The 13,763-nt window shown below is 40.6% G+C and overlaps 1 protein-coding gene across 4 annotated transcripts in view; it reads left to right on the top strand.

The window, feature by feature from the left end:
* Window positions 1–13,763, top strand: part of cd276 (CD276 molecule) — a 95,500-nt gene that overhangs the window by 77,101 nt on the left and 4,636 nt on the right. Inside the window, exon 9 of one of the 4 annotated variants that reach the window (XM_020056529.3) lies at window positions 11,225–11,781. The exons of the other annotated variants lie outside the window; for them this stretch is intronic. The gene's annotated coding sequence lies outside the window, so the exon portion shown is untranslated. Of the gene's footprint in view, window positions 1–11,224; window positions 11,782–13,763 lie in introns of those variants that run through there. 4 annotated transcript variants of the gene reach the window in all.

Below are 13,763 nucleotides of genomic sequence, written 5' to 3'. Positions count from 1 at the left end.
GACGGGAAACAAAAAGGCATTAAGTGTTAAGTGATTAAATGTTTATCTTTCTCTTTTTCAATAGATAAACACATCATTTTTGATGAGTGTGTCTATTTTGAGCCACTCCATAATGTTTCTTACACAGCGTGTTGGCTGCCTTTTAAGTGGATTTCACTATGCCAGTTTTTTGCTCATGGTAATTAGCCAGCACAAAGTACAAGAAAAATTTTATTCTGATCAACGAAATAATTTTGTTGGCTCATTCCTCTCTCAAATACGCTGGCCAAAAAAAAATAAGAAAACACTCAATTCACACATCGGGTCTCGATGAAGGACATTAATGATTAATGATCAAATTCTTTATCTGTACAATGTGTAATTTATTGAGAACAAAATGACGTAGTAACGGTCAATGGAAAGCAAAATCACCAACCAGTTGAAGGTTGGATTCAAACATACATACAAAATCAAAGTAAACTATTTAAATCACAGGCTGTTTCAACTTGCGTGAATTTCATTACGGCCACGTGTCCTGCTGCTTGGTTGATACTCTTCTATGGCCCTGTTCAGCTCTCCTTGTGTAACGGCCCGACTCCTGGTATCTCCTCCATGCTCTTGAGACTGTACTGAGAGACACAGCAAACGTATGGATGTACCATCCTGGAGGAGCAGGACTACCTGTGCAAACTGAATGGGCCGCAGGTACCGCCTCATGCTACCAGTAGTGACAGGAACACTAGCAGGGTTGGTGCCAAAATATTGTGGCTGTCCTTGCTGAATAGAAGCAACCCAATAGCATGACAAAGTTAGCTCCTTGTGGACCATCAGAATGTAACCAGCTGATATTAGATGACAGCAAGTTAACTTTGTATATGATCTGGAATGTGATTGGTTGAATCTGGACAAAATGACAACCCCCAGGCTATCCCTTAAAGATCAGTGCTGAAACAAAAGGAGACTTCAGGGAGATAGAATTCAGGGAGAGGCCAACAATCATTTTCAAGGAGCTTCAGAATTTAGTGGCTGGGAGTCGATTAATGCTGCAACAACAACCAAAGAGCTCAAGAGCTTTGTATAACACTGGTCTTAATGGCAGGGTTGCAAGAAGGAAGCCATTCGTCTTGAGCTCCAACTCAAAGCACTATGGATGATGCAAAACTATCCCTTCATTAAAATAGTGGCAGCATTATGCTTTGGGGATGCTTCTCATCAGCAGGGACCTGGCCTCATGTTAATATTGAAGAATCCATGGTGCAAATTAAAGGCAAATACTTAGAGAAAAAATCCTGCAGTCCATTTAAAACTGAAGCTTGGAAAGTTCCCCTTTGGACAGGATAATGATTCCAAGCACAAGACCATAAAACAGTGCTGTGACAAAAAGGCAATGTCCTACAGTGGCCCAGTCAAAAACCTGACATCAATCCCATTGAGAATCTGTGGCGCTATTTGAAAATTGTTGTCCACAAGATTTGTCTAACCAACCTGAACCTCCTGGAGCACATCTGCCAAGAAGACTAGGCCAAAGTCACTTCAACTCTGTCTGCTACGCTGGTACATTGTAGTTACCAGGTATGACTTAAAGTTGTTTTCATGGGAAAGGGGGCTGAATTAATACACAACGAACATAAATATATGTATTTGTTTTCTTACAAATATAAACTCTCAACTACGGCTTATCAACTACGGCAATAATTGATGAGTTCCAGTGTTTTAAAATACAATTTCAAACATAATGACAGTTCAATGTACCATTTGTAATTCAGCAGTATAAATAATTAGTCAAGGGTCTGAATGCTTTTGGAAGGCATAATATACAGTATGGTTACCTACCACAGAACTGTGTAACTACACTGTGTAGCTAGAACAGTGTGTTTCAAAGTTGGTACTGGAAGACTGAAACACTTTTTGGTTTTCAGCCTCTCCTAATAAAGGTGCTATTTCAGACCTGGAACACCAGCTGAGTGCTACCAGGCAGAAACAAAAAACTGACCTCTGGTTTAGAGAGACATGAAGATGGAGTGTTTGGATGGTACGGTGTGTTGTATTCTGTTATGTTGGGTTCTCTGTCCTAGAGCAGAGAAACGCAGTGCGGTATTCTGTCTCGTCTGTCTGTCTGCTCAGGTGTACCGTGCACAGACAGCAGCAGTAATAGAGTGGCAGACTGTGAGGCCTAATCTATCTCCCAGTGACTGGAGTCTGGTTCTGCTTGTCAGTAGGGGGCACCTGTGGCCCCTGGACTGCTGCCTGTCTAGAGAGAGGGATGGTGGGCCCCTCGGCTGGTCAAGCATGGGGAGGCAGTCAGGCTCCAACATACTCCCTTGGTCCTACCCTGCCTGCTTGGGGCTGGGCCTGAGGGAGATGAGTGCACAGGCCAAGGAGCCCCGCTTCGGAACCTTGTTCTGTCTATTTTAGGACACTAGCTGACGGAGGGAGGCTACAACCATGAAGGCCAAGCACATCTTGGTCAGTACAGCTTCTTCTGCAGAAAACTGTATTTTCCTCTTTCATTATAACTTTTATCATAAGCATATTTGATATTGTTTGTGGACATTTTGAGGCTCTTCCAAAGCTTCCCATACTGTACATTTTGGCCTGACTAGGATTTCAATGTGTCACATTAAACAAAGCATTGAACGCAGGGTAGAGGCTTAATCTTTTGTTTCCAACCCTAATGTCGCTGGATTTAATAGGGCAGATTGACACTACATTTCACCAACCCATTTTGTCAATGCACACATTGTTTTATTATGGAAATAATGCAATTGTTTCTAGTAATAACCAATAGCAATGCAATTTGATGTCAGGACAGTGAATATCTTTATTATAGGCCTATACAGTTAGCTTATGTTTTTATTATACAGTGATTAGATTGAGTCATAAAAATCAGTATGCTGAGAGTAAACTATGATGGCAAAGGGCAGAAGAACTAATTTCCTCTAGCTACCCCAATAAAGTAGAGGCACCAGGAGTCATTGTTTGTGTCCGAAATGGCACTCGGTTATCTATAGAACTCCACAGACCCTAATTAAAAGAAGTGTAATTCTTTGGGAATAAGGTGCCATTTAATAAGCCACTGCCCAAAGAGGTTTTCTGTGCTTGCTACGGCCTGATCTTCAGCTTCAATCGTAATGCCATAGAAGGCCAGTATCACATTCTCTTGCTGAATTATCACAATACATATTTAACAATTTGTGGGCATTTTTTATGTCCTGATTCATGCTGAGTGTAGCATATCATATTCAATAACTGAAGTTCAGTGCATATATCTTGTTTTAGTGTCTTGGTACATTTTTGCTTTCATAAAACCTTTGCTTTATTGACATCTGTTTATTTGATGATTTTTTATTTTCTGTGATTCATTTTTATATGACTGCAGGCCACTGGCTATGGGATCCACTCAAGCCTTGTTTTCCATACTGTTTTCATATCTAGCTCTCTTGTTATGGTTTGTAATAAACATGGTGAGTGTGTTATGCATAGTGAGTGTGTTATTGTATACAGTATTATATTTAAGACTATTTAAAGTACTGAAGTATATTAAAGTAATCTGATTTCTAGGATTATGGAATAAATTGGATTTGTTGATGACAAGAATGGGTCTGAGAATTACATTTTGTATTTAGATTTACTGAACATTGTAAAATGAATTAGTACACAAGGCATGCACCTTAAATTACAAGGTACTACTGACGTTAACTCAGCATTACTTCATGCTTGATCCGAGAAGGAGAGATCAAGACAAATACTGCTTCTCATTGTTTTGTGAGATGTGACATCACTGCAGAGATCCCTGCCAATAGTGCAGTGTTGTGAGATGTGACTTCACTGCATTTCAGCCTACTTAAAATCAGACTACCTCTCCATTATTTGTCATTGCCCAAATGCAGGTAACAGGCGATGCATTGTATAGACCTGCTATTATATGAGGAGTGCATTACCTGAGTCCTAATTTTGGGACAGCTGGTCATGCATCTTGGAGTGCAGTTGTGGTCTCCATTGTCACCTGAGAACCTATAAAAGTCAGCATCAGAAATTTTACCTGGTGCATTAGTCTCTTGACACTGATTCTCTTGCATGTTACATTGCTTCTCCTTCAGCGTCACCAAAGAAAAGTTTAAAGATGTCAATTCTTTTACATGTTGTGTTACTGTACACAGTAACATCAACACTGTATTACATGTACTTCACATAACTATATCTATTTTTTTCTTCACTTAGGGACATACTCCTAATATTGTAGGACAACATTGTATTGTGCTGTGATTTAGAATGATGTGCAGCAATTACATAGGTACAGTCTAGTGTAGAAATTTGAAGACATACCTGTTCTTCAGTCTAAATGTCTGTATTATGGATACTACCCTGTAGCGACTCAGGTTGGGCTGGACTTCCTCATCGTCAGGCCATGATTTATGACGTGGTTCCCCAAAGTGGCCCTAATGTCGTCGGAAATATGATTAGTCTCTTTGCCTGGTCCCCTTCTTTGTTCTTGTCCTCCTCCTACTCCTCCTCTCTCTCACTCTTCCTCTTGCTCTCACTGCCTCAGTGTTTGCAAAGTTCTCACAAAAGAGGTGAGCTAACCTGAGGTTTATTTATAGTGCTTAGGCTCAGACTAGTTGGTGTTCAGTTACTGTACTTTGTGTGTGTGTGTGTTTTGCCAATTTCAGGTATGGTTTGCATTTTGAATAGATGTGTTTTCCCAATGATTGCAAGAGATTTCAGTCTTGAACGAAGTGTCTAATGTAAGAAATAGAGTGTAATGTTTTGCAAAGTGTGTTGCAGAATTGCAAATAAAGTGCAAAGTAGAAAATGTGTTTGTACTTTTGGTGCCTTTGTTTAAGGCATGGTTACAAAAGTTAAGGTTTTGGCTTTTGTCTAAGCATTCACTTTCAGTATTTCACTATGTTAGCAATCGGCAAAAGCTTTAAGACCTGACTTGTCTTTCATATTTAGCTTTCCATCAATACAAATCGATTGCCATGGATTTTGGTTTCTTGCATAATCTTTCTCATGAATGTGTCTTGAAACCATAGATTTATCGCACAAAGACTGTAACATTGAATCTGAGTATAATCTGTTGGATAAAAAGTATTATAATGTACTTATATTCCATATACGTTTATACCTTGCGTCCCATTTTGTAAGAATATACAAAGTAAAGAACAAAGTCTACTAAAAACTAATTTGACCCAATGATTAAAGAATTTATCAGATTTTGCAGGCATGCAATGTTAATCAATTAGTTGACAACATGAACATATCTGAGATACAGACTTGAAAATAACATAAATAATAACCTCCTCTTTTTGGGTCTGGATGTGTAATATGTTGTTTATATGTGGATAATCTAGTAGTAGAGTTTCTGGTTTCCAATCAAATGGTTTGATGACATGGGCATGTATCAGCACATACATGTTTGGAGACCTTTTTTGTCTCTATAGTACCACTTTCACAGCCAATGGCCTAAAAACCCAGATTGTGTCTTTAAATTATATAATCAAATTAGAAAAGGAACCAGGAAAGGCTAGTTCAGCCAGCCCGCAATTAAAAGCGATAAATGTTGTTGCCCTTTCTGGATTAAGACTGGTTCTCTCTCAGTAGTGGCTGTGACTTTAACCACTACACCATGGTGCAATAAGTTTGTGCAGTGTCGGTATAGCATCTCGACATTACATTTTGTCACGCATTAACATCACGCCAAGTTTGAAGATTTCACTGGACACCATTGTGTAAACTGAATAACGTTTCTTATGAAGTTTTTACCTCCACCACAAATAGCCTCTATGAAATGTATGGCTTTTGCCACTGGACGTTTTAACAGCTTATCAGCCAGTAATAGGCTTACTAGTATCTACTAACTTACTACTTGAAATATACATAAGAATTGAGCTACTGAAGGTTGTAGCCAGCAAAGTTTTTGTCTATCCGGAACAAATCCTAACGCATAATTTGCTTGGACAAGATTTGAACGCTGGACTTATTTGTTGCAGGTCTGCGTCTCTAACCACAACGCTATTTAACATGGGGAAGTCAGTCAGTCACTCACTCACAATACATTTATTTCACATGGTAAAATAAATTGTAACCTATAACCTGTTTGGATTTGTAATTGTTGGTCAAGAGCATTACCATGAAGATATTATAGCATCCATTGAGAAGGTTTCCAGAACCACAAGATGTAAAGACAGCAGCGCCTCTGATCACAGATGTGACTGATTGAGGTTAGAGGGAGTTACACAACGTTCCTAAGACAGCAACAAAGGGGGTTTGGCGGCCCTACAAGTGTGCTTTCTGGAACACTTCACAGTTTGAAGTATCTCCTGTAATTCCTTGCAGGATTGAGCATATATCAAGCTAGTGTCAATCATTTTGAAGTACTCTTGTCTGCTTCTGGGCTGTGACCACATGCTAATAGACAGCCTGATTATATTTGTAATCCGGAGTAGTATAGTAAAGTACTGGGTATGGTGCAGTAATATCATAGCTTGATTATAGAATAATTTACACATTTGTCACTAAAGCGACTTACATTTGGAGTGCATCCATTTTCATCTGTCCTCTAAACTATGGCAACTCTTCTTAGCTGGGCGTCCTTCTTGTGCCATCAGACCTCTACAGATTATCTAGAATGCGCAGGTGTCATCCCACACCTCTGCACATTCCACTGCCTTTGAGTCTACGGTCGAATGCGCTACATGACTAAGGTGCTTGCCTACGGAGCAGAGAACCGCTGCTCCTTACCTCTATGATATGCTCAGGGCCTGTGTCCCGACCCAAGCTTTCCTCCGATGTTCTCTTGGGCGTCCCACAATACCAGAATGCATTTCCTGCTCAACCCAGTCAATGCCTTTCTCTCTCCCAGTAACCCAATGGAGGAACCAGCTTCCCTGTGTTGCTAGTTCAGCGCAGTGCTTGCCAATCTCCTGAAAACACACAAAACCCTATTTCTTCAAAGAGTATCTTAAATACGATAGCTCAGTCATGTTTAATATTTATACAAGCATGCACTTGTCCTTTCTCTACTAGCACTGCCTTTGCTGATAACCTCTTTACTGAGAGATGTAGTTACACCAACTGTGATATGTGGTCTTACCAGGCTATCTAAAGAGAAATGCAATAACTGTAAATTGCTCTGAATAAGAGTGTCTGAGAAAGGACTAAAATATAAATAGGTGAAAGCATTGTCAAGGCCAGATACAAAGGGGATAAAATCACCAGAGAGTATAAATGTGAAAGGAAAGGTAGATATGGACTAGTCATCACGCAGTTGCAGCAGCCAGTAGACTACCACAGATTAGTCCAGACGAGAGACTAGATATTAATACATCTATAAGTATGGCCCCTATAGGTACAATTAGCACTAAATAATGGCCCCTTCCCCGCTTCTCTGGTGGAGCTCTGAAATATTGATTTAATTCTACCCTATATATCCACTTAAACTCTGGAGTGTCACTGTAAGTATCCATCTCATTCTTATGCTTTACACAGTGTTGGCTGAGGGCTTATTCTGAGTCTGTCCAATGCTAGATGGCACATCCCTTTGAGGAGCACAACCTTTTTATAAATATTAGGAGCTATAACTAGGGAAGGAATAAAGTGATATATACAGTTAGGTCCGGAAATAATTGGACACTGACACAGGTTTTGTTTGGGCTGTTTACCAAACATATTCAAGTGAAACAGGCCATCCTCAGGCTGCAAAAAAATATCCATCAGAGAGATAGCAGGAACATTAGGGGTGGCCAGATCAAAAAAAGAACGCATTGGTGAGCTCTGCAACATAAAATTTCCTGGACGATAACAATGGTAAAGAAAAACCCCTTCACAACATCCAGCCAAGTGAAGAACACTCTCCAGGAGGTAGGCATATCATTATCCAAATCCACCATAAAGAGAAGACTTCACAAGAGCAAATGCAGAGGGTTCACCACAAGGTCCAAACCATTAAGCCTCAACAATAGAAAGGCCAGATTAGACTTTGCCAAAAACATCTAGAAATGCCAGCCCAGTTCTGGAACAGCATTCTTTGGACAGATAAAACTAAGATCAAACATTTACCAGAATGATGGGAAGAAAAAAGTATGGATTAAGCTTGGAACAGTTCATGATCCAAAGCATATTTTAAAAATCAATGCCAAAATGTCACAATTTCTGCCAGGGTATGCAAACCTATGAGCAGTAAGAATGAACAATTTATTTATGGTTGTGTTAATTTGTCCAATTATATTTTAGCCCCTGAAATAAGGGGACTGTGTATGAAATTGTTTGCAATTCCTAAACGTGTCATACGATATTTTTGCTCAACCATTTGAATTAAAGCTGAAAGTCTGCACTTCTTGCATCTCAGTTGTTTCATTTCAAATCCATTGTGGTGGTGTACTGAGTCAAAATTATGAAAATTGTGTCAGGGTTCAAATATTTCCGAACCTAACTGTATACAATTTTTCTTAGGGCATGTAAAGGATGGCTGCTGTGCCATAGCTCTAGTCACTGGTAGAGAGAGAAAAAACTTTGCCTGTTATGATTTTTTTTACTTTTGAGTGTTTCCGGGGAGAGGAGGGCAGGCGCCCGTTCAAGACTCGGCCCCTCTGTAGCTGTTTTCTCCATGTTGTAGTGAGGCTCGTCTGACGGTGATGATGTCAGACAGGACACTTACGCTGGGCAAGAGCTCTCCTGAGAGGTGTGGGAACTATTGAGTCACTCTCCCATTGACTTTTCTCTTCCCTCATTTGTGTATTATTTAGCTTATAGTCTCAGCCGTTTATCAGCACACTGACTTTGTGACCCTGTAATACTATACATCTTTCCAAGCGGCTGAAGCACCAGCTTCTGAACAATTACCAATGAGGAAAACCCAATAAAGCAATGTGAATCAAAATGCATCAAATAGACATTGGAGGAAGGCCTAGGATGGATAGGTTTGGTGCTCAGCGTATCACTGATTGCATAGTATTTTGTAGCTTTGCCTGGGGAGGCTTGGCGTAGAGCCATGCACATCAAAATAATGCAGTGAAATATAAAATATAAGGAGCGAAGTTGCTGTGCTGGCTGCGTTTTTTTTTTTTTTTTTTTTTACCATCATAATGATTTTCATGACAAGAAACTCCTAATATCAGCGTGCATTGGCAGGCAGCCGGAGCGCCGGGACTGAATCACTGATCAATGACAGCTAATGAACACGGCGTGAGTTCTGCTCTATTTGGCTCTCGATAGAGAGCCCCGCTCCGCTGAGAGCTCTCTCTTTTCCCCCCCGTCCTATTTTGCAAGAAAAATACAGGAGGCTTCATTGAAACCAACTGCCTCCGGGCTCAATTAAGTGCCATATATTAGTCATAATGCAGATGGGAGTGTGCAAATGTGACACCCAGCATGGAGACCCCCCCCCCCTCCACAACCCGCTGCCTTGGGGAGCCGTGGAAGTGCGGTGCAGTCCGCTGCGGCAGGACATGTGGACCGTATGCACTACATATGTGGCTCCTAGAGGCTGTTTAGCGCTCCGTCGCGGTGACATGGTGCCGGGTCTTGTAACGCCAACACAACACCACGGCCCCGGGGGTTCCGGTGTCACCTGGCTGTCAGAACGGCTTAATATTCCTGGCTGGAGGCCCGTGGTCTCTGTTTGGTCCCGTTGCCCCCCCCCCCCCCGGCCTGGCCGTCCAATCCACCTGCATTACATGGATGGAGAGACACTCCTCCCCAGCATTACGTTGCGTCCTCCATCACTGCTGCCGGGCAAAGGGCTTGGCCTCTTGCACTGTTTTCTCTTCTCTCATTGGCCACGTGATGTCTATCCTACTGGGTCAGGAGGGTTTCCTGATACCTCTGTGGACAACAGCTTACAGCCGCAGACCTGTGTGTACTTTATCCAAATAACTACAGCAATATGAGCTTGTTGTGTTAAATCTCTGTTCTTTCAAATGAGCTCAGTCCATTGGATACTTCTTGACTGTTATCAGCCATAGAAAGGTGTGTGTTGAGAACATCAAGAGATTTACAGAAGGCAGAAATGTAAATACAGAAGAGTTAGCATCCCCAAATGGGAATAGCCACAAATGTGCTGGATTTGCAAACTGTAAGGTGCTTTTTCGTATGAGTCAGTGTTTATAGTACAAATCTTGAGAGAACATCTACACTCGAAATGAAAGGCATTGGAGCTGAAAGATGTGTATCACTGTGTTGCCAAACTGGGCTTAGTGCCTCCTTGCTGTAAAACAAGATTCCATAATGAGAAACAATTCTAGAACTGAGGATTAAAGATTTACAAGTCATCAAATGTTGCTTTTAAAAGACAAGTGAATTTCTGCACTACAAGATCTTAAAAGGATGCATCCTTTTCCTCTTAGACACGGTGGCTATTTAAATGAATGACTTCACATGAAAACCGTTACTCAGCCCCAGTGATGATGAGTGACTCTTCGACCTGACAAAGACTTAAAACAACTTCCTGTCACGGAAATCATAATACGATCTCAGTTTTATGTATTTTTTTCCATGAGAGGAAATATCTGGAATGACCTGTGTTAATTAAAGATTCAGTCCTGAGTGATGAAGGAGATAGATGTGTCAGTCAGAAACTGTCTCTCTGTGCAGTGATGTGGACGACACATTAGGTGTGAGTGAGCAGAGTGGTCGTCCAGCAGCATACCTGCATAGCAGCGGTTACAGAACACTATAGTAGCCTCACCGACATTGATTCCCTACAAATTACTCCCTGCACAGGATCCACAAACAAGACTAGCCATGTAGTACATTTTTAAGAAAGGAGCATTTGTGTGTCTTTCGAAACAACCACATGTTTATACTGACAAAATAAGAGCATACCGTTTAGATGGGAAATGGATCAGTTTTAAAGGGAGACCGATTTAAATGCCGGGGTTCTGGCTAGGTCCTGGAACACCGACAGGTCCACTCAGCAGTCAGACAACTGAGTAGGAATTAGCAAGTGACATGGACATGACCTTATTACATCACATACTAAATCAATAAATCATAACAGCCCATAGTCGGTTCTCATGTCATCAGAAACTCACAGCTTGAAATATTAATCATACAGAAAATAAAGCATGGAATGAATGAAAAACAGAGGAAGAAAAAGGGCAGAAGGACTTGAATGATTTGCATGCTGCTTTGCAAGGTGACCAGGTTTCTCCATGTAAACAGAGCGATCTGCAACTCTTTATTTTCTCCTTTTTTCTCCCCTTCTCCTGGCTCTGAATCACCCCACCTTTGGGGCTTACCACAGGAGTCTCTTCAAACAAGGCTTTGTACTGGAGTGGAGAACCAAGATGAATGCACTTCCACATCTCTGTGCTGCTCCAGGGGAAAGAAGCCTGATAATTAACACCAGGGGGGCTTGGAGGAGATTGTAGGGGGAAAATCACACACAAAAATATAATAGAAATAGGGGGAAATGTACATATGACATTTATTTGCTGTGTGATGCATGATATGGCCTTGAGATGACAGTGGAGCGGACGTCTTAAAGCAGGAGTGGACAGTTTTTGTCGGGGCGGAATGTGGGAAAGCCTTAACAATTGGAATAATTTTTATATTGCAAATTGACCGCATCCAAGACCGGAAAGGCTGAGGAAATAAATACTTTCTTTCTTTTAACAAGACCCTTGAGGTCAGAAACCCCTTTTTTGAGATGGATCTGGCAAGAGGTCAGAAGGAAGTAGTCATACATACTGTATATACAACACAAGCACAATACAACACATTAAAAACTCTAACAGAGCTTTAAGGGAGAGTACTGTAGGGTATGTTTGAGCAACAGGGTATTTTGCTGTTATATAACCTTTTGAGTAATCTGACAACTAAATAATAATAATAATATAACTATATTACTGACAACTTACTATTTCCAAACATGATCTAGTCAAAGGCAAGGGGACAGGACAACACACAAAATCATATAAGTACGTGAAAATACGAACACAAATAAACACAATGAATAACTGAGTTGATTTGGTGGATTTGTTGGGCCAGCCCTTACACAAAGTGAATTGTGAAGAAATATGAATGGGCACGTTAAGTCTTTTTAGGGAACATGCAACACAGTCCAAAAAACAGATTTTTCAAAGTATAGAGGTAGCACGGATTTGTGGTTATAGGGTTATAATATGTTTTCAACAAAAGTAAATAGTAAAAATTTATCAAAAATGTTTGCCTTGAGGTAAGTAATTTTGTCAGTTATATTCATAATGGGGTAGTGTTTTTTCAAGATGTTTTGCAGTACGAACTCATGATTTGTATTTGAGCAGACCTCATCCTGTACACAAATGTAGAAGTTGGTGACAAATCCTACACCATACATTACTGAGTAACTGCCTTCTTATATTCAATCATGTTGGTGGCTACATCATAGTATGGGTATTGTACTTCTAAAAATACTTTATGCAGTTAATACACAGGTAGAGGAAAACCTGTTTTGGTGTGCTTTATACTAGACACTGACAGAGGAATTCACCTGTCAGTTGGACAATAACCAACAACACCAGGCCAAATCTAACCTGTTACATTGTAAATGTTTCTGAATGGATATAGGTTTTAATTCAATACAGTTGTGCTCATAAGATTGAATACCCTGGCAGAAATTGTGAACGTTTGGCATTTATTTTGAAAGTATGACTGATCATGCAAAAAAACTGTTTTTTATTTAAGGATAGTGATCATATGAAGCCATGTATTATCACATTGCTCTTTGGCTTCTTTTTAAATCATAATGAAAACAGAAATCACCCAAATGGCCCTGAGCAAAAGTTTACCTTGAATGTTTGGCCTCGAATGTTTGGCCTTGTTACAGACACACAAGGTGACACACACATGTGAAAATGGCAATTAAAGGGGAATTTCCCACACCTGTGGCTTTGTAAATTGCAATTAGTGTCTGTGTATAAATAGTCAATGAGTTTGTTAGCTCTCACGTGGATGCACTGAGCAGGCTAGATACTGAGCCATGGGAAGCAGAAAAGAACTGTCAAAAGACCTGCGTAACAAGGTAATGGAACTTTATAAAGATGTAAAAGGATATAAAAATATATCCAAAGCCTTGCAAATGCCAGTCAGTACTATTCAGTCGCTTATTAAAAAGTGGAACATTTGCTGATCTCTTGATACCAAGCAAGATTTCAGCCAAAACTGCCAGAAGAATTGTTCGGGATACAAAGAAAAACACACTGGTAACCTGAGGAGAAATACAGGCTGCTCTGGAAAAAGACAGTGTGGTTGTTTCAAGGAGCACAATATGACATTACTTGAACAAAAATTAGCTGCATGGTCGAGTTGCCAGAAAGAAGCTTTTACTGCGCCAAAGCCACAAAAAAGCCTGGTTACAATATGCCCGACAACACCTTGACACACCTCACAGCTTCTGGCACACTGTAATTTGGAGTGACGAGACCAAAATAGAGCGCTATGTTTGGAGAGGGGTCAACAAGGCCTATAATGAACAGAATACCATCCCCACTGTGAAGTATGGTGGTGGCTCACTGATGTTTTGGGGGTGTGTGAGCTCTAAAGACACAGGGAATCTTGGGAAAATCGATGGCAAGATGAATGCAGTATGTTATCAGAAAATACCGGCAGACAATTTGCATTCTTCTGTACGAAAGCTGTGCATGGGACGCTCTTGGACTTTCCAGCACGACAATGCCCGTAAGGACAAGTTGACCCTTCAGTGGTTACAGCAGAAAAAGTGAAAGTTCTGGAGTGGCCATCACATTCTCCTGGCCTTAATATCAATTGTGCAACTCTGGGAGATCTCAAACATGCGGTTCATG

The sequence above is a fragment of the Esox lucius genome, chromosome 2, assembly GCF_011004845.1.
Source record: "Esox lucius isolate fEsoLuc1 chromosome 2, fEsoLuc1.pri, whole genome shotgun sequence".
In the NCBI taxonomy this organism is placed as follows: domain Eukaryota; kingdom Metazoa; phylum Chordata; class Actinopteri; order Esociformes; family Esocidae; genus Esox; species Esox lucius.
This window is presented reverse-complemented; position numbering and strand designations above follow the sequence as displayed.